Source organism: Lonchura striata, chromosome 7 (genome assembly GCF_050655825.1).
Source record: "Lonchura striata isolate lonStrDom1 chromosome 7, ASM5065582v1, whole genome shotgun sequence".
In the NCBI taxonomy this organism is placed as follows: Eukaryota; Metazoa; Chordata; class Aves; order Passeriformes; family Estrildidae; genus Lonchura; species Lonchura striata.
Genome location: NC_140709.1, coordinates 7,858,263 through 7,880,968, shown reverse-complemented (window position 1 = coordinate 7,880,968; position 22,706 = coordinate 7,858,263). Strand labels below are relative to the sequence as shown.

At 38.3% G+C, this 22,706-nt stretch overlaps 1 protein-coding gene across 2 annotated transcripts in view; it reads right to left on the bottom strand.

Moving 5' to 3' along the window:
- Positions 1 to 22,706, bottom strand: part of DPP10 (dipeptidyl peptidase like 10) — a 438,809-nt gene that overhangs the window by 378,448 nt on the left and 37,655 nt on the right. Inside the window, exon 2 of one of the 2 annotated variants that reach the window (XM_085584875.1) lies at positions 7,910 to 7,980. The exons of the other annotated variant lie outside the window; for it this stretch is intronic. The gene's annotated coding sequence lies outside the window, so the exon portion shown is untranslated. The remainder of the gene's footprint in view (positions 1 to 7,909; positions 7,981 to 22,706) is intronic. 2 annotated transcript variants of the gene reach the window in all.

The following is a 22,706-nucleotide window of genomic DNA, read 5'->3' as shown; positions in this document are numbered from 1 at the left end:
GTTGTTAAAGTTCTTGCACAAACACTGATTTACTCAGTGCTTATTTATAGAGGATACTAAATATGAAGCACCACCTCTCCAAATAAAATGCATTTATTGCATGATTTTAATATACAAGGTACATCAGCCCTTTCTCACCCCAGGAGAAATAATTTCAACACAGAAATGCAAAAGATAAACACAAGTGCTTTTAGCAAAATATTATTAATTCACATAAATCACAGCTCACATTGTCCTACCACTGGTTTATTTTTGTTGTGTTTTTTGTTGTGTAGTTTTGTTTTGGTAGGAATTCTCCCACTGAACATTCAGATTTTATTCAGCCCACAAGGGTAACACTGACTCCTTCCATGAATCCACTTCATCAGCCAGGCCTGGCAGGGCTCACATTTGCTGAACAAAAAATACAAACAAGTGTGGAAGTAGTCCTTTAAAAAATGCTGCAGTAATGTTATCTTCCTCTTCTATAAATCTTGTGGTGTGCCAGGTGTTACAAAAAACCACAAAGTTCAACTGTGTTTGAGGTTTTTACAGTTTTGGGGGCATTCTGGGGGGCTAGAGTTTGAGTTCTGTCTGGTTTTGAGGCAAGGTAGTTACTGATGACTTCCATTTCAATGAAGGCAACAAACTACTTTTCAAATCTATGTATTGCCTATAAAGAACTTCCTTCTAAATTTTTCACATAAGATTGTGTCCATGCTTTTATAACTTTATTTCTTCTTTTCTGCAACATTTTCTTAAATTCATTGAAAGTTTTTTAAACTTTTTCTCACTAAATTACTTTTTATCACTCCCACCTCATGGGAGGACCACCACACTAATATTTTCTGTTTCACATATTGTTACCTATCCAAACACATTATTTGTTTCTGTGGAGGTTCTGTGAAAACTGGGAGGGAGGGAAAAACTTCAAAACAAAAAATGTAGAATGTCAATATGATTTCACATTTCTCAGGCAGATTATTCTTAAAAAATAATTAAAATTTCATACTATTTTCTTTCTTTTCACCTCCTTTAGGACAAAATTGACAACTAACAATGCTTATCAAGTTTAACTATATATATCATGTAATATCTAATTCTGAATAGTGTGATTGTTTTGCTTCAGCATTCTGAATATAGAGTTTTGTTTGGTGTTGAGGACCAAACAGACTTGCTTTGTAAAATAAGGCTCAATTTCCTACTTTTTTGTTCATTAAATGATACTGAAGGCAAATGTGTTTCAATCAGGTATTTGATTGCCATCTTAATCAAAGCACAGATATCTCATGAGAATGTTAATTAGAGGCAACTACAGCCTTGAAATGAGTTAAAACATAATCATTCTTGCCCAAACTGTGTTTTTGTTATATCCATATCTCATTTGCATACTTGTGGCTCCTACACTGAGTCACATAAAGACCAAGAGAGAAACTAGCTCTTTCTGCTTAATTACTGTACAAACACCCACTCAAACATGTATTTCCACTGGTTCCCAAATCTGATCAACCCTTCCCTATAGAACATCCAAGCTGAGATTAAAGGCTGCCATGGAAAAATCCCAGATCAATCAGGCAACATTAAAAGCATCTTGGAGTAAACACAGGTACTCCATCACTTAAAATCTGAGAATTAATTCCAAAATGTGGTGCATTCCATGCAAATCTTTAAATACCCAAGAATTCCTTACCACAGAATGTGTATCAAAATGCAAGCCTAATTATCAAAATGGTGGTGGCATGTCCAGTGGCACTAAAGTAATAGAAAAAAACTGAATTAACTAAACACTCTTCTATCTCCCATTCAGAATCCAGAAAAGAGAGGTTTCTATCACCAAGGGTGAAAGTGAAGTCAGAAAGCACAGCTCCACTCCTGGGGAGCATGACTGCTCCATCTGACCAGAAAGGAGCTCCCTTGGAGATGTGAGGATGCTCCACACTGGTTAGTGGGTGATGTGCCAAAATCGAACACCAAAACACTCCTGCTAGAGCCTATGGCTGGATCAAGGAAGCAGAAGATCCAGATTGGAGCAGTGAACATTCTCTGTCCTAATGCACTGCCAATTCCCAGCACACAGATTTACAGCATTCCTCAAGACTCATGCAACTAAATGGATAGAACTAAACACAGACAGAAAATACTAGTTTTTGTTAGGTATGACTGCTGTTTTATCACATTTAAAGGTTTTGAGATGTGTGTTATGCAGACTTCTGGGCTGCTTTGCTCAAGAATCAACTTTTTCAGGGTTAGAGGTTGATTTTCAAGGAGTGACCCCAAGGTAACAAGATTTCTAGAGAACAGAAATTCTGCATTACTGGGTGTTGTTACAGAGGCATTATGAGTATTCACTACACCTTATAGGATATAAAACACTGCATGAAATACACCTTTTAAATGTAATTTCAGGTTCATTATCAGCTGCCTTTGTTCCACAGATACCATTCTCTTTTGAGTCTACTGATAATTGCTTATTGAATAGACTTGAATAGACAGCACCATTACTGATCGATTCCAGTTCTGACATGTTCTGATTTGGAAATAAAACTTGAAAGAAACTTTTCAACAGAATGAAAATTGTGTTCATTCAGCTCTAGGTTGAGAAGGGATCACTTAAAGAGAAGATTACATGCTGTAGAAATGCTCTGCTACTCCATAAGGAAATTAATAAATAGAATAGATATCCAGGTAGGAAGGTTTTACATGAGCTTAAAAGACAAAACAAAGGCACTTGAAGTTCAAAGAAAGTGAAAACATTCCTGTGAGGTGGGAAATAAACCTGATTCCTTCATATATAGAAACACTCTTGTGTAGGTCTCCTGTTGGTTTTGACCTGCTTTGAGGGATTTGCATAAAGATTTCATGTATGTGACATACAAACACTGCATTACCAGTGGCCAGGGATTAATTCCAGGAACAGAAAGCAAATCACAAAACTGCCCTGACAGACACTGCAACCAATGTAATAAAGGTTTGGCTCTTTCCATGAGATCCCAGCACACTTCCCAGTCTAAACTGATGCCTGAAGTTGCAGATGGCAAGAAATAATAACAGAGATAATTATTTCATCCTCAGTAACACTAAAGCAAGACTTTGCTAGATTAGGTGGGACTTAAACTCAGTGCCTCAGGAGCACTTGAGACCTCAGACAGATGTTATACTACCCTTCATAAAAGTTTAACATAGTGGCTCCAGTGCTGCAATTATCTGTACTGAAAGATTAAATCTGATTTTGGAATGCTCACACACTGCATTGAACACCTCTGCAACAGAAAACCACCTTAAAATGGGAAAAACAGAATTCTAAATGCATTGCACATGAAATGCTTTGTGTTTTTCTTTACCAACCACATAAGCAGGGGGATGAAACAGATATTTTAGAAACAGTCCACTCACAGCAGTAACAAAAGCACTTTTCTGCTTTTGGTTCAGTTACTGATTCCAGTAATTTAAAATGACACACAAAAGAAGAGACAGCAGAAGAGAGAGGCACAAGTCTTTGGGCCTGTTTCACTGAAAAGTACACAGAACTTCTGCCCAAACATGGAGAAGAAGCTTTGTATTTTTGTAGAGAACTTAACCAGTACCAGGCCTCATTTTTTGATCATCATTAAACTATTGATGTATATGTAGTTTAATTTCTGCTCACATCTTCATGAATGTACACTGTTGCTTTCTAGCAAGTTCTTCCCATCTTCTATTAGAGCATTTAGCTCCACCTTTCCAGATCTTGATGCTTTTAGACTGTTTTATCCTGATTACTTTATATTCTCTGATTTTTCAGGAGATTCTAACAATTGAAGAAAATTCAGTTCAAACTCTATCTCCAAACTTATCAAGTGTATTCTCTACTCCACTAGCCAACTTTTTATTAAAATACTGAATTAGGCTGGAGCATCAAAGCCAGAAATGCTACAGCATCAATTTTATAACCCTAGCACTAAGAAATAACCTAGAAGACTCCAATAAATGTAGTGAAAAATACAAATTTTGAACTAAATGTCTTGTGTGTCCAAGAAGACACAAAAGAGCTGATCAGACTTAGAGGCAAGCACATTTTCTGACTATTTCCTCACTGTTTAATAACCTGTTGCTTTTTAACAATGCATTAATGGAAACCCAGGAGCAGAGCTGCAATCACAGGCTCTTCCTCCCAGCACAGAGCTCCTGAGCCTTCACAGGGGACCCAGAGCAGCAGAACAGCACCGAGCTCCTGCCAGGAGCTCCCAGTTCCTGCTCTGTGCTGCACTAACACCATGTTTACCTAATTTGTACCCTCCCCAGGCAGTTGTCAGGTAACACAACTTTACACATCTGTGAGCTAATTCAGAGCCACAGCACAGAAATGCTGTGTTAGGGAGCAGAGCACATATTGTAACACTCCCAGCAGGCACCGAGATTGGCAGGGAAATGCTGTAACCTCCTTCTTTAGACTAGAACTTCCCTGAAAAATCGTGTTCTACTGTGAATTTTGCTTGCTGTTCCTTTTCTAAAACAGACTACTTAAAAGGTGGAATATATAACCACAAAAAGAATATGCAACTAATCCAGCCCAACAAAAAAGAACCAGAAAATTCTTTTGCAGACTCACTCACCTGCAGGGTTAGAATCCTAAGGGGTTGGGTTTTTTAACCCTCCTCATCTTCATTGCCCAATTCAGGCTGTTACTCATATGGTGCTGGCTACCAAATTTTAAGCTTCTCAGCCCCCATGGAATCATGGTTTGTTCTCTGCAGAATCAGATGTAATGAAGTTGCTCATTAAAAATAACAAGCTGCTTTAGTAATGAGCCCTGATGTACAGCTTTGGTCTGAGGAATATCTTATTTTCACTTGAAACATAATTAGATTCAATTGAAGGCCTCAAGTTGGGATATTAAAGGGAACCACAAAAGTCACACTTAATTATGAAAACTGAATACTCAGAGACTTTCAAAGACTCCCTAATACCTATAGTGTTGAAATATTGGTAAATATTAGCTAAAAGAAATTAATAACACCAAAATTGTTGGGTAATAGTCCCTAATTGGTTATAGAATCAGTGTTACATGACTCAAGCCATTAAATTTACACCGAAATGCCTGAGGACAATTGTTTACATGTTCACAGTTAATGGCTTGAAATTCAGCTCTGTTAAACTCAAATGGTTTCCACTGACACCAGTAGGAATTGAGGAAGCCTGACACTGAAAATCTAGACCATTATTTTATGCACAGAATTTAAAATTTCTCGTGGTGCAAAGTACATAAAGTCACGAGTATTGAAGTAAATATCCAGACACAAGTGTGGCTGGAAGGAGGCAACAGCAGGAGATGATGTAAAAAACACAAGCCTGCAGCAGTCTTTGCATGAGGTCAAACATGACACAGCCAGCAAGTGACACTGAGCCCATCTGAGAGTCTCCAAGTTGTTGTTTATCACCACCAGCACCAGGAAGACAAAATGAATTTTCTGAACAATTATATCTAACAATATCTATATTGGAACACAAGCCCTGTGAGGAACGACTGAGGGAGCTGGAAGTGTTTTGCCTGGAGAAAAGGAGACTGAGAGGTGACTTTATCACTCTAGAACCCCCTGAAATTGGCTGTGCTCAGGTGGGGCTGGGCTCTTTCCCCAGGCAGCACTGACAGAACCAGAGGACACAGCCTCAAGCTGCACCAAGGGAAATATGGGCTGGATATTAGGAAAAAGTTTTTTACAGAAATGGTGATAAAGCACTTTAATGGCCTGCCTGGGGAGGTGGTGGAGTCACCATCCCTGGATGTGTTTAAAAAAGCCTGGACGTGGCAGTGGGTGCCAGGGTTTATTGAGGTGTTCAGGTTGGGTTGGACTCAATGATCTTGATTCTGTGAATTCTCTGAGTTCTGTGAACAACACCACAATTTTAAAAGAAATAGCTCAGGCTGTCAAGTTATTCCAGACATCTCCAATGGCTTCCCCACTGGCAGAATCTCCGCCTCTCCCTGCCCTGCAGCAGCTGCTCTATTCACACAAGCACAGCCAGCAGAGTTTGAAGACATCAAGGATGAACAAGGCCTTAAAATACTTAAATATGTTCTGTGAACCTCACTATAAATATCTGCTTAATGCACAAAATAATCAGTTAGCATTCCCAGAGATAGGAGAAAAAAAAAAAAAAAAAAAAAAACAGAACCCCAAAACAAACCAGTAAAAAGGCAGAAAATCTGGAATAGCTGCTTAAGACAATTTAAAAATGTATGCCCTTTTTTTCCTAGCTTTCAAATTCTCTTGTAATTGTTTTAAGCCTTTTAAAGTTAGCAACACATAGTTTGATATAGCAGGCAAAGACGTAAGCACCCCTACATAATTTCATACATTTTATAAGGGTGTTTTTACTCTTTATGTGGTGGACTTTAATTATGACCTACAAAATGTACATTAATAGAAAACACAATTTTTTCCCTTCTTAATCTTCATTTTTCAATCTTCTGCTTTTTAATCATTTGCTTCATTGACCACTTACTTGGTTAATTTCACTGAATTATTACATTGAACCACAGAATATTGTACTTTTATCAGTGAGCTGAGAAAGCTAGCTCATTATAGAACTTTAATAACTTTAAAATAGACTTTTACTTTAGCCAGGAAACCTTATAAAATTGTTCTACTACATTTACCATGGATTAGGCAACAGACCTTGTATTTTTGTAGTAAATGAATTTTTTTTAATAAAAATCACTGTGTATTGTTATCAAATACATACATCATTACAACATAGAAGGAAAAAAAACCCCTCAGATTTTTGGATGCACAGGATCACTTTTCAGAGGCTTTCCATGACTTTCATGTTTTTATGTCGCCTTTATTTTTATGTCAGGCTGTGCCTAGCTTTGCTGCAGCCCTGAGGACATCAGATTATATATTATATTATATTACAGACTCACCCAACTCCCAGAAAAGGGGGTTTTAGAGCATTTCCAAGATGCCAGAGGGAAGGGATGTCACTGGTCAGGTCACTCCTTCAGCAGCCCTGCACAGGGGACAGAGGCAAAGCAGGGGAGCAGTGGGAAGTAAAGACAGCTTCCTTGAGAAAAGCAGATATTAAACCATGGCAGTAAGGAGAGAAACCTTGGGCAGTGTGAAGAAAATCAGGATCTGCAAGCCATAAAGGTCAAGTGAAAGACCTTGGAAGAAGATAAAGACTGACAATATGTTGGGAAGGAAAAGACAATTCCCCCGTTCCTTGCAAGGAACAAAGCTGCAGCGGACAGAAGCAAGTGTTTGTGCTACAGGGGAAAATGGGGATCTGAAGGGAAAAGAAGGGAAAAGAAGGGAAAAGAAAACAAGTAAAAATTAATAAGAAGGTAAAAGCATCTCAAAGAACCATGGAGCAGCCTCAGTGAAGGTTGAGAGAAGAACAAGAGTCTGCCAGGGACAGCACATGGGAGAAAAATAAAAGATCGCTTAAAGCAACTTAAGTGATGCTTAAAGAGATGCAGAACGTGCAAACTTCTCTCCTGTCCCCAGTGCAGATGTTTGGCAAGAGAAGTTCAGAAGGGTTTCAGTCAGGATATTTGCTCTGGGTAGTCTGTGGAAGTGGAGTGCTGTCACTATAGGACACGAGAAAGCACAACACGAGCCACTGCAATGGCAAGGTAAAAAAGGAAGAAGGTTTATTATTCTGACTCCAACTTTTATACTTTTCCAAAGGTGACAGTGGATTGGAGAGTGAATGGGTCACCTCTCCAAAGACATTGGACAAACCACCAGTACATCAACTTCCTCCACCCCACGAAGGAATGCAAAACAATGTTGTTTATAGAAAATGAGTGGGAAAGTTTTCTAACAGAATGTAAACTCAGAAGACTTTAGGAAATCTTAAGAATCAGGGTGACAGAGTGCACTGAGGGCACACAATCCTCAGTTCAAGAGTTACACCTGGACCTGAGCAGACACAAACCTGCACTCACCCTCTGCACTGCTGCTGCAGATCCGCTCCATGGCCCCAGTCACCTTCTGTCTCCACTGTAATAACCCGAAACTAAATAAAACAAAACAATACATTACATAAACACTAAACCACCACTAGGTAAATAACTTGCTGAGAAACTATTCCCATAGTCTCACTCCTCCCTGTAGATAAATTGTTTGCCACCTCTAAATAGTTGGATTCTCAGTAAATGTCCCTCTACAAGTGAGCCAGAGCAACTTGCTCCCCTCCAAATTCACCCTAAGTTGAGTCTCTCTGTTATCCCCAATTCATCAACTGCCATTCACATGTTTTCCATTGAGGTTTTGCAATGCTCAGAACTGTTTTTATACAGCCATTAGATTTTGCTGTTACAAGTGTGTGAAACATATCATAACCAAATACAGAGACTCCAGAATTACTGCAGCTTGAAATACTTGTGTGTATATTAAATTTTGAAGTTTGTCATAATATACATCACATAGTAGCTGACTATAATGAATAGTTATTAACAGAGGAAGATTGCACCAGAAGACATTGCAAATCACTGTTACATTTAGCATTAAAATTAAATATTCCAAAAGTTATTGTTAAAATATTCATGGTATATTTCTCAGAAAAAAAAAATTTATTGTTAAAAAGAACTGGTTGGGTTTTAGTTTCATATTTAGCATTTCCAAGTCCAGTGAAGCAGCTCCAATTGTGTTTTATTTTAAAGCTGCTTTTCGTTTTGGCAGAAAAATTCCCCAGGCATTAGAAGACAGAAAGTACTAAAAACCTCAGGTCATCTTCAAACAGAAAATAATGAAGGGGGAATTTAAGAGCTATAAAAGACCAGGCAAAGCAGGAGTTCAGACTTAGGGCAGTACCGCCAGGCAGCTCAGTGCTGTTCCCAGCTCAGTGCTGGAGCTGTAACTGGATTTTCTCACTATTACACTCGGGATAATTATCTCAGCTCCCTGCAGGATCCAGCAGCTCAGCCCCAGCTTTGCTCTGCCTGATCTCAGCTCCAGAGCTGGGTTGTTAACCAGCTCAAAAATCCATGTATGGCGCTCCAAAGCACAGCATGGACCATGGGCAAGCCCAAAAGTTTGGCAGGTTTTGAAAAGCAGCAGCCCTGGGCTGTTTCTGCCTCCAGCATCTTCAGAGAGAGCAGGCTCAATGCAGCCAGTGCCACGTTCTGACCCCAAAACTTGAGGCCATAGCCATGTTTCAGTGGAGAAACACCCAACATGAGCATTTCATGGCAATCAGGCTTGCTTCCAGCCAAATTAAAACACAGATTTTGCTTTCAGCAGTTCTGGACCACAACTATAGATTTAAATGCAATTCTTTTTTAAAAAAAATTATAATCTCTAAACAGTCTGTGAAGAACTCATACATTTATATAAATGTGCAAACCTCATCAGAGATCTGACAAAAGCAATGTGAAACCAGCAGCTTTTTTCTACCAAAAAACTATTGGTATTGATACAACCTTCAAAATTATAGCATTCACACAGGTTAAATCTTGAGGTGATGAGGTATCTCCTTTACTGTGAAACCCCAGAAAACCTCAGCATGCACATGGGGCTGATCTAATTAAATTATTATATAACTGCCAGAGGAACAGTCAGGCAGGATCATCACTGAAGCAAATTCTGCTTTATCTGTGTCTGTTCTATTCAGATTCTTTTATGCCATATTCTCATTAAAAACACTCCCTAGCAGTGACCACTTTTTAATTTATTAAATTAGGCACATTCATGAAGGGTTTGTTGGGATGGTCAAAGCAAATACTAAGGGGCAGAGTTATTCCACATTTCCTAATGTTTTTATGTACTTTGGTCAAGAGGCTTAGGAACAACAGGAGTCAAGCCACAGCCAGGGACAAACTGTCCATTTATTCACATTTCTGCCTACAGCAGGCTTGTCAAGCTACCCGAGTTATTGTAAGAGATTCTTTCATTACCTGTCCAATTTTACCTAAGGAATGCAACTCTCCATACATGTACCACCATGTGTAACCTTGCATCAAAATCAATAATTCCATTAATAAATTACACCTGCTTTTCAGTCATGTAATATTCTTGAACATCATCTATTCTAGGTATCTCTTTTATATTGACAAGAAAAACAGAAGTGCTCTATTGTTTGGGGTTTTTTTCTCCAATTAACTTAGCACCCCACAAATGCAACTATTACATCAATTAGGCAACACTAATAAAAGCATTTTAAATGAATAAAAATCAGACCCTGCATATTGTGACTTTTTGTGCATACATATTAAGAGAGAACTTTATAAATTCATAAGATTCTATCCAGTACAGCCCTGCCAATGTATTCCAAATATTTATTCGAGAGGTGGGAGTGTAAGAAAAGGGAACTCTGTGTAAAAGTATTAAGAATAACTTTAGTTCAACACAGGCTATACACATTCTGGCCTCACCTGTTGTCTGTTCCTTCTGCTCCTATCTATAGGCACAAGGTTACAGCAGCAGGCTTCCCAGCCAGATTATTCTGTAACCCATTTAAATCTGATTTCCTCTTTAATTAATAATAAGAAGATGATTAAAATGTTCTTTAGTGTCTAATTTAAAATTTATTTCTGAAAGTTTAAATTTTCGGTATTATATTTCCTTTTTTTTTTTTTCAATTCATTTAATGCTTTTTTCTAATTGAGTAAATTCAATTAAATTCTGATCACTGGGAGTTTATGAAGCCTTTTCTCTGCTGAATTAAAGAACACATTCCCTTGAGATACTGATACAAAAGTAGACCTATACTGCAACAGCTCAGAGCACAAATAAATAACACCAAGACAAAGTGCTTACCACACAAAAATAAATCCACAAGACCATCCAGTTGGCACTGAGGGGCAACACAGGAGCCAAAAAGTGTTTTTCAATAAATTCTACTACAATTACAGAGCAATACAGTCTGTGGTAGCTCTCAGCACAAAACAATATAACACAGGTAAAATTATGGAACAGAGACTGAAAAGATTTCTTCTGGAAGGGTCTTCTTGAAATTAGAGCAGGTTAATTCAGGCTCTGCTGTGCCCATGGATATGGGCTGGTCAAATGCAGGGATTTTAATCACTGTTTTTCAAGGGTTCTGTTTTCTTCCCAGTCTTGCAATACACTCACAAGCTACTTTCCTATGTTTTTATTATAATGAATCATGGTAGTATACAATGAATTGTAAAGAAATGAAACCAAAAATGTGTACACAACTTAATTCAAGCAACCTTACAGCCGCATGCAAATTGTTTAATTATGGAAAAGCACTTAGAAGACCACACCTGAGAAGCAGGATCAGAAAACTCTACCTTGAACACAATCAAAGAATAGCACCAGGAATCCACATCTGGAAAGCATTATCAGGAAGCTTTCTCAATTAAGAAAAAAGTCTCCTAATAGAAGTCAGCAAGGCATAGGGGATCAAAAATCACTGCATAAGCACCTAAAATACTTCCCAGAGATACAAGGCACTTAAATTCTGGTGGCCATGAGTGAGTGAGTGCACAAGCAACTCAGCCAGCACGTCTGGGCTACTCTTCCTTCCAAAGGTGAGTGCTCAGTCTCTTCTCACCCACCTGAGCAGTGCCCACCTCCCACACTGCCAGCAGGACCATGGCATGCAGACAAGGATGAAAAGAAAGCTTGGGAAGGGAGAAATTCCCTTATTCACCCAGAGACCCTGCTCTACTGAGGAATTTCCAATTACAGAAGAGGCAGAGGGTCTTTTCCCCCAAGAGTTTGAGCTCTGTATGAAGTAAATCAAGGCTGGACAAGACAGTGGTGCAGAACTGTATCTGCATTCAGCCAGAAATGTCAACTGTGACAGAAATGGATGAAGAGCATTGATCAAAAATAAATTACTTTGACACATTTAACACAGTCAAATCTCAAAAGTTAAGAAAAGAGTGGAGGGGAAAGAAGAATTTGCATATTTACTACATTCTTCTTGAAAACCACATTATCATGCATGCAGTCATGCATTCCCAAGTAGAGAGAACTACAGACAGCTGCCTTAATCTTCAGTGGTAATTTAATAATAAGCTATATTTGTTTTGTAGATGAGAAGGTAAACTAAGAATATTAACACTCCAAGCATGTATAATTAAATTAACAGTCAATTGATTGCATCTTTCCTATTCCCTTGGAAAAATGGTAGTGTTCAAATGAGCTGAACAAACTTGTGGTGTGTGCCTCTCTCCTTAAGGTTCTTAATTCCTCATTCCCTACAATACACTTCAGTGCTTCCCAGCTTCACATTTCTCACTCCTGCTTTGGATGGAGGCCACCAGCCCTCCCCAGCAGTGATGGGGAGAGCCAGAAGAGGACCCATGACACTGTGAACCTGTCTTCAGGGAGAAAACTGATAATTTTCCAGCATAAAATCAAGTCATGTGTGTGTCACTGTTAGTTAGGCTGTCCTTGGTGTCTGGGAGAATTTGTTTCACTGCAGCAACAAAAAGCAGTGTCCCAGAAGAGGAATAGGCAGGACTGGGACACAAGGGAAGGTGCACAAAATCCCAAGACAAGAAAAACTTAGTTTGAGAATGTGTATACCTCTCTGCCAACTTCTCCATCACATGATTTGATTTATTCCAGTGCTGCCTTAAGTAAGCTCACAGCTGTGATCTGAAGTGAAAGCTTTTCTTTTTCTTATTTCTGGGAAATAAGAGTGCAAACTGGCATTCCCCACATTTTTATTTATGCCTTTTGCATCCCCTTAACTTCATTTTTCAGCTGAAGTATAAGTTATCAGCCTAAAATAATGAGCTGATAATGAATTCCAAAAATTGTGCAAGCAGACCCTGCACTCTAAACTCCTGCTCCTCCTCAAATCATGAACACTGACCAAAATGGTCAAGTGTCTTCGTGTGACTAATTACAAAATTTCTGACAGAAAAACAGATGTGTTATATTTCCATTTTCTTGCTTCTAAATAATTTTCAAGTGTTTAGGCCACACACTGCTGTTGAATTTGAATATGCTTAATTAAGCCATATATCAGGAAAGACAGATAACCGTAAATCATTAAAGTTCTCAGCTGAGATGGATAAAACATCAGGGAAAAAACCCAAACCAATACAGTAGGTCTGGGCATAGGGCACAGAAAATGTAGGTCTTTTGCATAAAGATATCTTCTCAACTCAAGCAGGCAAGTGGCCTGAGAAGGCTGAACAGACCAACACCAAGTTGCATTCCCTTTCCTCCTACTCCCACAGCATTTTCCCACCAGCCCAGGTCACACATTGCCCATCACTCCTCCTCCTGAGGATCTCCCAGGAAACTGCACAGTAAGGATCCTCTGGGAAGTCAGCCCTGAAATGGAACTAAAGCTGGGGAAGTAGAAATTCAAGTCACCAAATCAATCATCATTTGTGAGGACTTTGCTGTTAGACATTCTGGCCCTAGTTCCTATCCTATTTATCATTAAAATATTCAGGTGAACTCCGGTAGGGGTATAAGGATTGGTACTCCTAGATGTATAGCTAAATATCTGCCTTTTAAATATCCTACTCAAAACATTTAAAGGATCCACTCAAATTAGATTTGTATGAGAGTTACTTGAATGAGGCTCTCAGCCCTTTAATCTCATCATAATAGATGGCAGCTTTCAAGAGATTTTAAATGCATGGTAACATTTACAATACATCAAGTTTCTGGTGCTGCAGAGACTGAAATATATGCTTCTAATTTATTCTGAAATGTGATGCTTTCTAGATTTTTTTTTTTTTTTTTTGAGCAATTTCTGCCTCAGAAATCAACATCTTTCCACCTGCTTGCTTGTTTTAGAGAAAGATGATTAATTTGGGCTGGCTTGTTGCTAGTGAAGTGCATGCAGAATTAAAATCCTGACTGTGCCTGGAGTTGCACAGGCTGTTTGTACACCCTAGTGGGGGAAGGATGCCAGCACACAGGACCAGCAGCTCTTCCACCAAAAAACAGAACAGTGAGACTGTGATGCAAAATAACCACTGAGGCACACCTGCAGCATCAGATTTTAATACCCAAATCATTGTGAACTGGGTTGCGTGGACTTGAAAAAGCAGCACCGAGGTCTGAGGACAATAATGTTAATTTACATTTGAAAACATGCATAATTGTCATCCCTTAAATCCCTCTTTCTTTTCTAACATCTCCCACAAAGCTGCAGAAAACATGCTCCTCAGTATGCAGCATGTTATCACCACTAAAGGCATTTCTTTCTCCATCATGTCTTCATCTCCTCAGAATACACAGAACATGGGAGTAACTTACCCAGGTAAAATAATCCACCACTACATTCCCCTGAAAACAGAAGCGCTACGTAATGGAATTCCTGCAAAAAATATAAATTAATAGTAATGGAAAGGTCAGATGATTAGTCACTCAGTTTCTATGCAAACTGAATTCCAGCACATTTGCCATTCATCACAAAAGAAACACAAAGATAGCTTCAAGCTGAAAAACTCTTTTCCATACTTTTCCATCAAAACACACATCACAACAACAAATTCTGAAATTGCAATTTATCTCTGTTCATACACTGCTCTATAAAGAATATAAGAGAAGTTACTGGATTTTTTTCTCCTTTTCATGTAATTGTTATAATTTTTAAACAAACTCACTCAACTTAATATGTACTTTAGATTATCATAAGGTTAAAATTAGCTCATTTTATTGAAACAAATTAAATTAAATAATTTTACTAATTATTGCTACATGATAAGCAAGTGGGTTTTTTTGTCATTTCTTGTTGCCATTATAGCCTTAATCTTCATGTGTAGTACAGATACCATTGTTTATCATTGATTCTTTTCTTCTGGCTTCTCTCTTCAGCACTGATGAGGAAATCAAACACACCCACCCATCCTCAGGGGATGGAGCCCCAGGAGAAGAGGCCCCTGAGGTGTCACTGCTCACAGAAATAATTGCTCAGCACATGCCTGGGGACTGCCAGGCAAAAACCTTACAAACAGTTATCCTCCTCATGGGGTTTTCTTGACCACTTATTGCTGAAAACTGTAAGCTCCTCCATGGTACAAAAATCACTAAGTGCTTGCAGTTGGATATTTTTAAGGCACAAATGTTTAATTGCAAGTGCTGAACGAAGATTTACTGCATGGCAGCAGAGCTGTGGATCCACTCCCCTGTGGCAGCTGCATCTCACTGAGCCATCAGCTGTGTCAAACCTTCTTCACATGCATAAAACTTTCACATCAGGCAGCAGGGTTTATCAGAAAAGGTATTTTTTATGTTTCTAAATACCAGTCACTAAGAAAAACATTTTAAAAAAATCATTTTCACCTAAAATCTTCATTTCACCCCTTGGTTCCCTCTGCACACATATAGGTACATTCCACAGAATTTGTGGGCCTTTAAGCAAGTAGACTAATATCAAGGATAGGTGATTTTCTGGAATTTTTTTACATCCAATCCTTAAAAGATTGAAAGGGGAAATTGAAAAGAAGAAGCATTCTCTCCCCTCATGTGGTTGGAAAATAAAAAACGTGGGATCACGTTGGAAAATAAAAAATGTGAGATCCAACACAGCACTTCTCTCAGTTCTCACAAATTGATAAATTAATACACTTTCCCATTTTTTTTAATATTTAAAAACATTGCCGTATCTTTAATCAATGATAGCATTTGAAAATAAATACTTTTGTCCAAACTGAGTATTTTTTATCTATAGTTTCCAAGGGAGGTGAATATCAACTCTTGTCACAATTCTTTAGAACAGAGCTATTCCCTAAAATTTGCAAAAGCCAATCTCCTTATAATTTTAACAAGATTTAAAACGAGAGGTAAACACTGGTAAAGTTGTTACCTGATTTCTCCTGTTTTTAATGCAAAATAATAACCAGTTGGCACAACATAAGTCTTTTCACAAAAAAACTGAAAATTACAAATATGGAACTTAAATAATAAAATCATCTTTAGACTGCTTTTAAACTAACCTAAGACAGAAATATTCATTTTATTCTTCCTGAATTAATCCTTATTAACATTTCCTGACATGCTCCTGACATATAGGATCAAAGATCAAAAATGAACCACTACATTTGAGTGCCTTTTATAAACCCTAATCCTTTCCCTGATGCATATGTATTAAAATCAGCTTTCTTAAATAATCTGGTTTCTCAGCATCGCCTGTACGTGTTTTTTTCCTTCAAAATTTCATCACAACTTCATTTAGACAGGCAGTTTTTGAAATCCATCCTATCCTTCACAGCCCACTAAAAGGTGCCCTCCCCTCCGTGGGCCTTGATCCACAGTAACATGTTGAAAATAGAGATCCATTTTTCTTGCCAGACAGGGTGGATGGTTATCTGAAGTGAAAAGTTCCATTTCCCAGCATCTTTCATTGAAACTACTGCCTGATCATTATATGGAACAGGAAGTAACCATTCATCAAAGCCATAAAATATCCATTTATTATGATGATTCTCTCCTCCGTGAGAAAAACGAAAACCAAAATGAAACAGCCAAACCAAACTCCATCACATCAAAGTTTTTTTATAAAAAAATCAAAGGGATAGAATGCAGTTTCTTCATAAAGCAGAGTGAGTTAGGCCTTATGTTAAACTACTTTCTGTCATTATAGGAAGTTATTTTAATTTCATCCTTACAATTCAAGTCAGTATAAATAGAGTAGCAATTAAAGGTTATTAAAAGTTATCTGATTCAAGTGGAAGTATCAAAATTGTTCATTCCCCCATAAACCAGGGAATTTAAAGTAACATTTAAAAGGAAAAATCCTTGCATTCCAAAAATAAACCCATCTAAATGGACCCTAGTAACTGAAAACATATTTATGCATATATAGATATATATATATTAACAGTAGCTAAACTAAAGTATCTCCTCAACATAAAATCATCATAAATGGATTAGTGGATTTGTCATTTCTGGCTGGCCTAATGTTACGTGACTCATATTTACATCTCAGGACAGCTAAAAAAAAAATCAAAACTTATTTCCAACTATCTTGATTCTCATTCCAACAGGTGATGTCCACAGAACACTTATCCCCCTGTACAACAGCTTGCAGCTATTGGGGAGGTCTGCCCTAAGGTTTTAGCTTGGGCTGGGAATGCATTTCTGAGGGAATCCCATTGCCCCCTCCTGGCTCCCCAAGCTGGGGCTGCAGTGCCAAGCAGATGGGCTGGCACATCCCAGGGCATCCCAAAGAAACATCCCAGGCTGGCACATCCCAGGGCATCCCAAAGAAATATCCCAGGCTGGCACATCCCAGGGCATCCCAAAGAAACATCCCAGGCTGGCACATCCCAGGGCATCCCAAAGGCACATCCCAGGCTGGCACAACCCAAGGCATCCCAAAGAAATATCCCAGGCTGGCACATCCCAGGGCATCCCAAAGAAACATCCCAGGCTGGCACATCCCAGGGCATCCCAAAGAAACATCCTAGGCTGGCACATCCCAGGCTGTGGGTGGGTGCTCAGCCCCCCAGCTGACCCACAGAGGGAATTCCATCTGCACTTTCCTCTTCCCCCATGCTGCCACCTCCTGTCCCGGGACAGCCACCAGTGTCACCTGCACCAGGAGCTCCCCACTCCTCCTCCACCACAGGGCTCGTCTTGGGCTGCATCTCCACTTTATCATTTCTAAGCTTCTCCTAAAGTCTGCTGTTAAATTTACTGTCCAGCCACAAAAAGCCATTTTAGACACAGCACAAATCCATGTTTTGTACATATATCCCTAGAGAATACCTTGGAGATAAGTCTATTGCTGCCAGGAATGCAGCAACTAAATCAAAGTTCAACACACTATCACCTCCAATCTCCCAGAGGCTGTTTCTTTTTAACCTAAGCCCTTCTCTCTGCCCTTTTTTTCAGTCTCTGGTTGTCTTTCATGTTTGCTGTGCATTAAATAATTCCCACTGTCCTCCACCCACGAATCCCTCAGACACAAGGAAGGGCATTTACTGTCACTTAGTTGGATTTGGGTATCAGCTGTGCATGCATTGTCTTATGTGCTACTTAATGTTGTGGTGATACCCTTCACAGCATCAACATGTACAAAGTTTGAGAAGAAAACAGCAATTTCTGCTCTTTAGCATCTTAACTCAGTGTTAAAAATTCATTTGTGTATTGTTTGCTCTGACAGTGGATCTCGGGCCCCTGCAATCTAAATTCCACCTTCCTCCTTACCCTCCCCTGCTCAGCTAAGTGGTTTGTAAGCAACAGAAAAGCTTTTCACTGATGGACATTTCAGGCAATAGTTTGTTACCAAAAAAGCACTGTACTATTATACATCTTTATCTATCAGGATTGCTTGAAAAATTAAAATGAGAACTGCCATCAAGGGAGACACAGCTGCAAGATCTGGGCACAGAGACATCTTTGCCAGCTGAAAAAAAACATTTAAATTATCCTAACAGCAAAAATAGAAGCAGGATAATAATCCCATGAAGACTTTTCCCCAAAGTAAAATAATTCATCACATATTTAAATACATTTGATCATTTATTCAAGACAAATTATGAGAGCATAAGCAAGAGAGTAGCAGGGTGAATTTCCCTTTACTTGAAAAGAACTCTGTAATGTCAATATGTAAAAGATGTTCTTTTTTCATACTTAATGAGCAACTATACACTTACAGTCTAAAATGGCTCACTTTACACTAAACAAGCATCTCAGAAGGAAGAAAGTAGTCTTCAAAGTACACTGTGAAAGAACTTTCACTTCACCAGCTACTGGAAGCTACAGGGAAAAAAGAGATCTTTAACTCCCAACCCACATGAATTTATTTTGCTGTAAATCCTCAAACACCTAGAAGATAAGCAGCTCAGTATTGTAGTTGCATATGCCACAAAAAGTTTTTTTCAAATGCACTGTTTTACATAATTTTCTAACAGTGACACGAGGAGGATCATAACATATATGGCATCTTTTTGCCTCTTAGCTGAAGAAATGCAATAGGAGGTACTCTAAAAATCTCCCTGTTGAGTTCATCTTTCCAGGTTCAGATACAAGAAGAAAAACTATTAGCATCCCTCTAGAAACTTCAGACTCTTTGACTGAGAGAAATGCTGTGCAAAAAGAACAACTAAATAAATAATCTAGATATACTATATATACTGTGACCATAAAAGCTTTTTTTTTTTTTTTAAATATATACATACAATTAGTTTGTTACTTACATTTTTATCCCAGATGGCAGCAGAGCCAAGTCCCTCCTGCAGATCCAGGAGGATGTAACCACCCTCAATCTGCTTGGAAATACATGTTAGGATTGCCAGGAAACAGCACAAGAAGCCACAGATTTACACCACATCAGCCAGCTCTGAAGATCACAGATTATTAAACCAATAATTTGCAAAACTGGCTATTTACCTGAAGGAAAGTGCCAGTTCTACAGTACTTTTTAGTTGGCCACTTACAGTGAATATATTTAGTCACAGTTTACTTCCTGTCCATATACAGTTATCAATTAAAATTATTGGTGCCCCGGCATTATAGTATAAGTGCAATAAAAAAAAATAAATAAATAAAAATAAAAAAAAAAAGCTTAAATGAAAAAAAAAAAATGAATACAAGAATACTTCAACAGCTCCTGGAGTTTCAAGTCCAAAGGACTGTGGTTTAGACACTGCTTTCACTTTCCTAGGTCAGGGGAACATTGGATGTTACAGGGGTTGGATACTTCTGCTTAGGAATTTATGCTCTGAGCATTCCAAGTGCAGAGTTTTACTGCTGTGAAATGGGAAAAAGTTGTTAAATTGTGGTAATTTGGAGTCAAACAAACGACCCCTATTTCAGGAACATCTGGGCACATACTCTGCCTTGAGCCAAAGTGCTCTACACTTACATTCAAATAACCTCTCATAAATGGAATAAAGCACAGGTTCATGTGAGCACTGACCTGGAACATGAATGGCCACAAAACTCAGGATAGCATGTCCCTCAGGATCTGTGCATTCACATCATGGGAAGCTTTACACCTTCACAGGACAATTTCTGCCTTCTAAACCCCTCTACACTGAAAGCCTGTGATAACCTCCTTGGCACAGACTGTGCTACCTCAAACTTTATAAGGTACAGTGTACAGGAAAATTTCTTATTAACTTTGTGCTCTGTTTTTTAATGCTTTGTACTATTACTTTGCAAATTGTGTTTCATTTTAGAGGATTGTTCCCTATACCCTGCACCATTTTCTCTATGTATTTCACCCTAAACTAGGAAAGTAAGTCTAAAAAATTTTTAAAACAAAACAAAACAAAAAAAAAAAAAAAAAAAAAACAAACCCTCCCACATCACTGCAGTCACATGATTGCTTAATTCACACACATTTTAAAGGCAGGCTTTAAACATTCTGATTTTCTCTCATTTCAATGTTAACTTTACTGCTTCATCCAAAGTATGGTCTCCAGACCACTCAAGTAATTATTTTGTTGATACTGGATCTTCTCATTTCTCAAGATACAGATGTAATTTTGAGTTTATGTGGCATTAGTGGGCTGGGTTTTTTTTAAAGCATAAACAATAATAATTTCATAGTTTTAAGCAACCTCTCAGAGATGGGACCACTTTTCCAAAGCCAAGATTACAGTTCCTATAACAGCATTATTTGTACCCTTCTCTTGACAAAAAATATTGCTCACAAAGAGGCACAAGCAGAACACCCCACTGGGTCTGGTACAGCCCAGCCTGCTGTGATAATTCCTATGCAAAACATTCTCCAAAAATAGGATTTCATTCTCAGATTTGTTATGCTGCAGAGTCCTGAGAAGTTCTCTTGTGCCCCCACCACACTGGTTTACTATTAAGAACCTTTTTGTTTTACCTAAAAGGCTTTAGTGCCACCAACACCAACTTAAGTTGATTCAGCCCCAGCAGAAAAGTTTTGAGCCTGAACACAATGCACCATTAGAAGTTGATTTTGTTCACAGCTGAGCAGGATCTGTTCTAGTCTGGTGAACAGTAATACAACTGCAGCCAAAGTTTACTTTTCATTTGGGAAGAGCTATGCAGTCACAGAAATATTCCATACAAACTGTAATTAGATGATCTTGTATAAGTCAAGCTACTTGTGGAATAATTTAGCAAAGCCCACAGTTTATATTTGAGCTTCATGTCTACTTACTTCATGCACTGTTTAATTAGCCATGAGATATCAAGTCTAATATTGGCCCCTAACAATTCCCTGTAGCCAGAAAAATACCAATGCATTTCCACTTAATAATAAAAATACTACAGCACTTTAGCTGTGATGCATCTGTCTGACATTAATAAGACTACCACTGGAATACTGTTCTCCTGAAGAGTCATCCTACCTTTTATTAAGAGTTTCAAACAACTCCATCCTTGTAAATATTTATACAATATGCTAATTGGAAGTGGAAATAGATTTTTTCCAGTACAATGGACTTAATTACCATGATAAAGATGCAGCACATACCTGAACCACTCACTCACAAACTCACTAAGAACAAAACATGCCAAACAGGCAATTAATCAAAGTCACTCTGAATAAGTCAAGGCAGTTTGTCTTATTGTTGGAAATTCATTTAAATGTCTTACATGTGTGTATCATATTCATAGTAACTGATGTCAAGTATCTTCTAAATATAACTGTTACTGTACTTATATATAATAGAATGTGCATACCACCATTGATTAGAATACAGACTAATATATGAAAACCAAAATAATTTGTGTAGAGAGCCTGTGAAATTGAATTCACATCCAATCTGCTGAAAAAGAATTTCCATTTGACTCTAAACTCCAATTCACAATGCATAAACTATGGCTATTTATTAGTGTTCTGTCATTTGTCACTTTTATAGAATACACTGCATTTTCCAGGCTATAAAATGCCTTAAAATTATGCAGCAATGATGTATGTTATCATTATTTTTCTTTGCCAATGTTTGGATTACATTCAGCAGCTCAAAACAGGGCTGATTTATAATCTGAATAAATAGCAACATCTTTCAACTCTGTGTGTGTCTATGAAAGCTTCATTTACTTCCTGATTCTAAATGCTATATTCAAACCAAATATTTGAGCAAATTAAATCCAGAACATCTCACTGCACTGGACTGAGGGAAGTAACTGCAGAGGCTGCTAGAAAAGCACAACTTCCCTGCAAACACTTCAACAGGAGTGCAGTGCTGCCAGCAGCTGGTAACCAAATTTCACTCAGATTCTCATTCAGAAAGGAAAAAATCAACCACCATTGAAAGTCTGTATAGGAGGCTCTGACACTGTCAGCTTTTAAAAAGTGAATTCCTAAAAAAGCTATCCTTTAGTAGTAAACTTACAGTTCAGTCACTCTGAATATTTCTTTCCTTCAGAACTACTTTGATGACCTGAACCTCAAATTCGTGAGCTGCTTTTCACTTCAAAATTATCCCAGAGGGTCACTTTAGGTTGTAGTAAAGATGGAAACAATGAGGCTCTAGACAGATGTGAAGAGTTTATTAGAAAAAACTGCTACCTAAGGAGTTCAACAGAAACCTGTAAGCTCTGACAAATCCCCCCAGATGACTACAGCCCTGCAGAATAGATAACATAATGGATTTAACAGCACATTTCCTCCCCCAGGGCAGTCGTAAGAAAGACACAAATACCCAGCACACATTCACTGCCCGCTGGTACTGCTCAGTGTGGAGTGTTTTGTTGTTTGGGGTGGTTCTGGTAACCCTACAGCAAGTCCTATAAACTCCACATCACACTTTTATGCTGGGGAGGCCTGGGATGCATCTTTAAATCACAGCTGGACAAGTACAACATTCTTTTCCTTGAAGACAAACTTTTTTTCTCTTGGTTTGATTTGAAACAGCACATTGCACA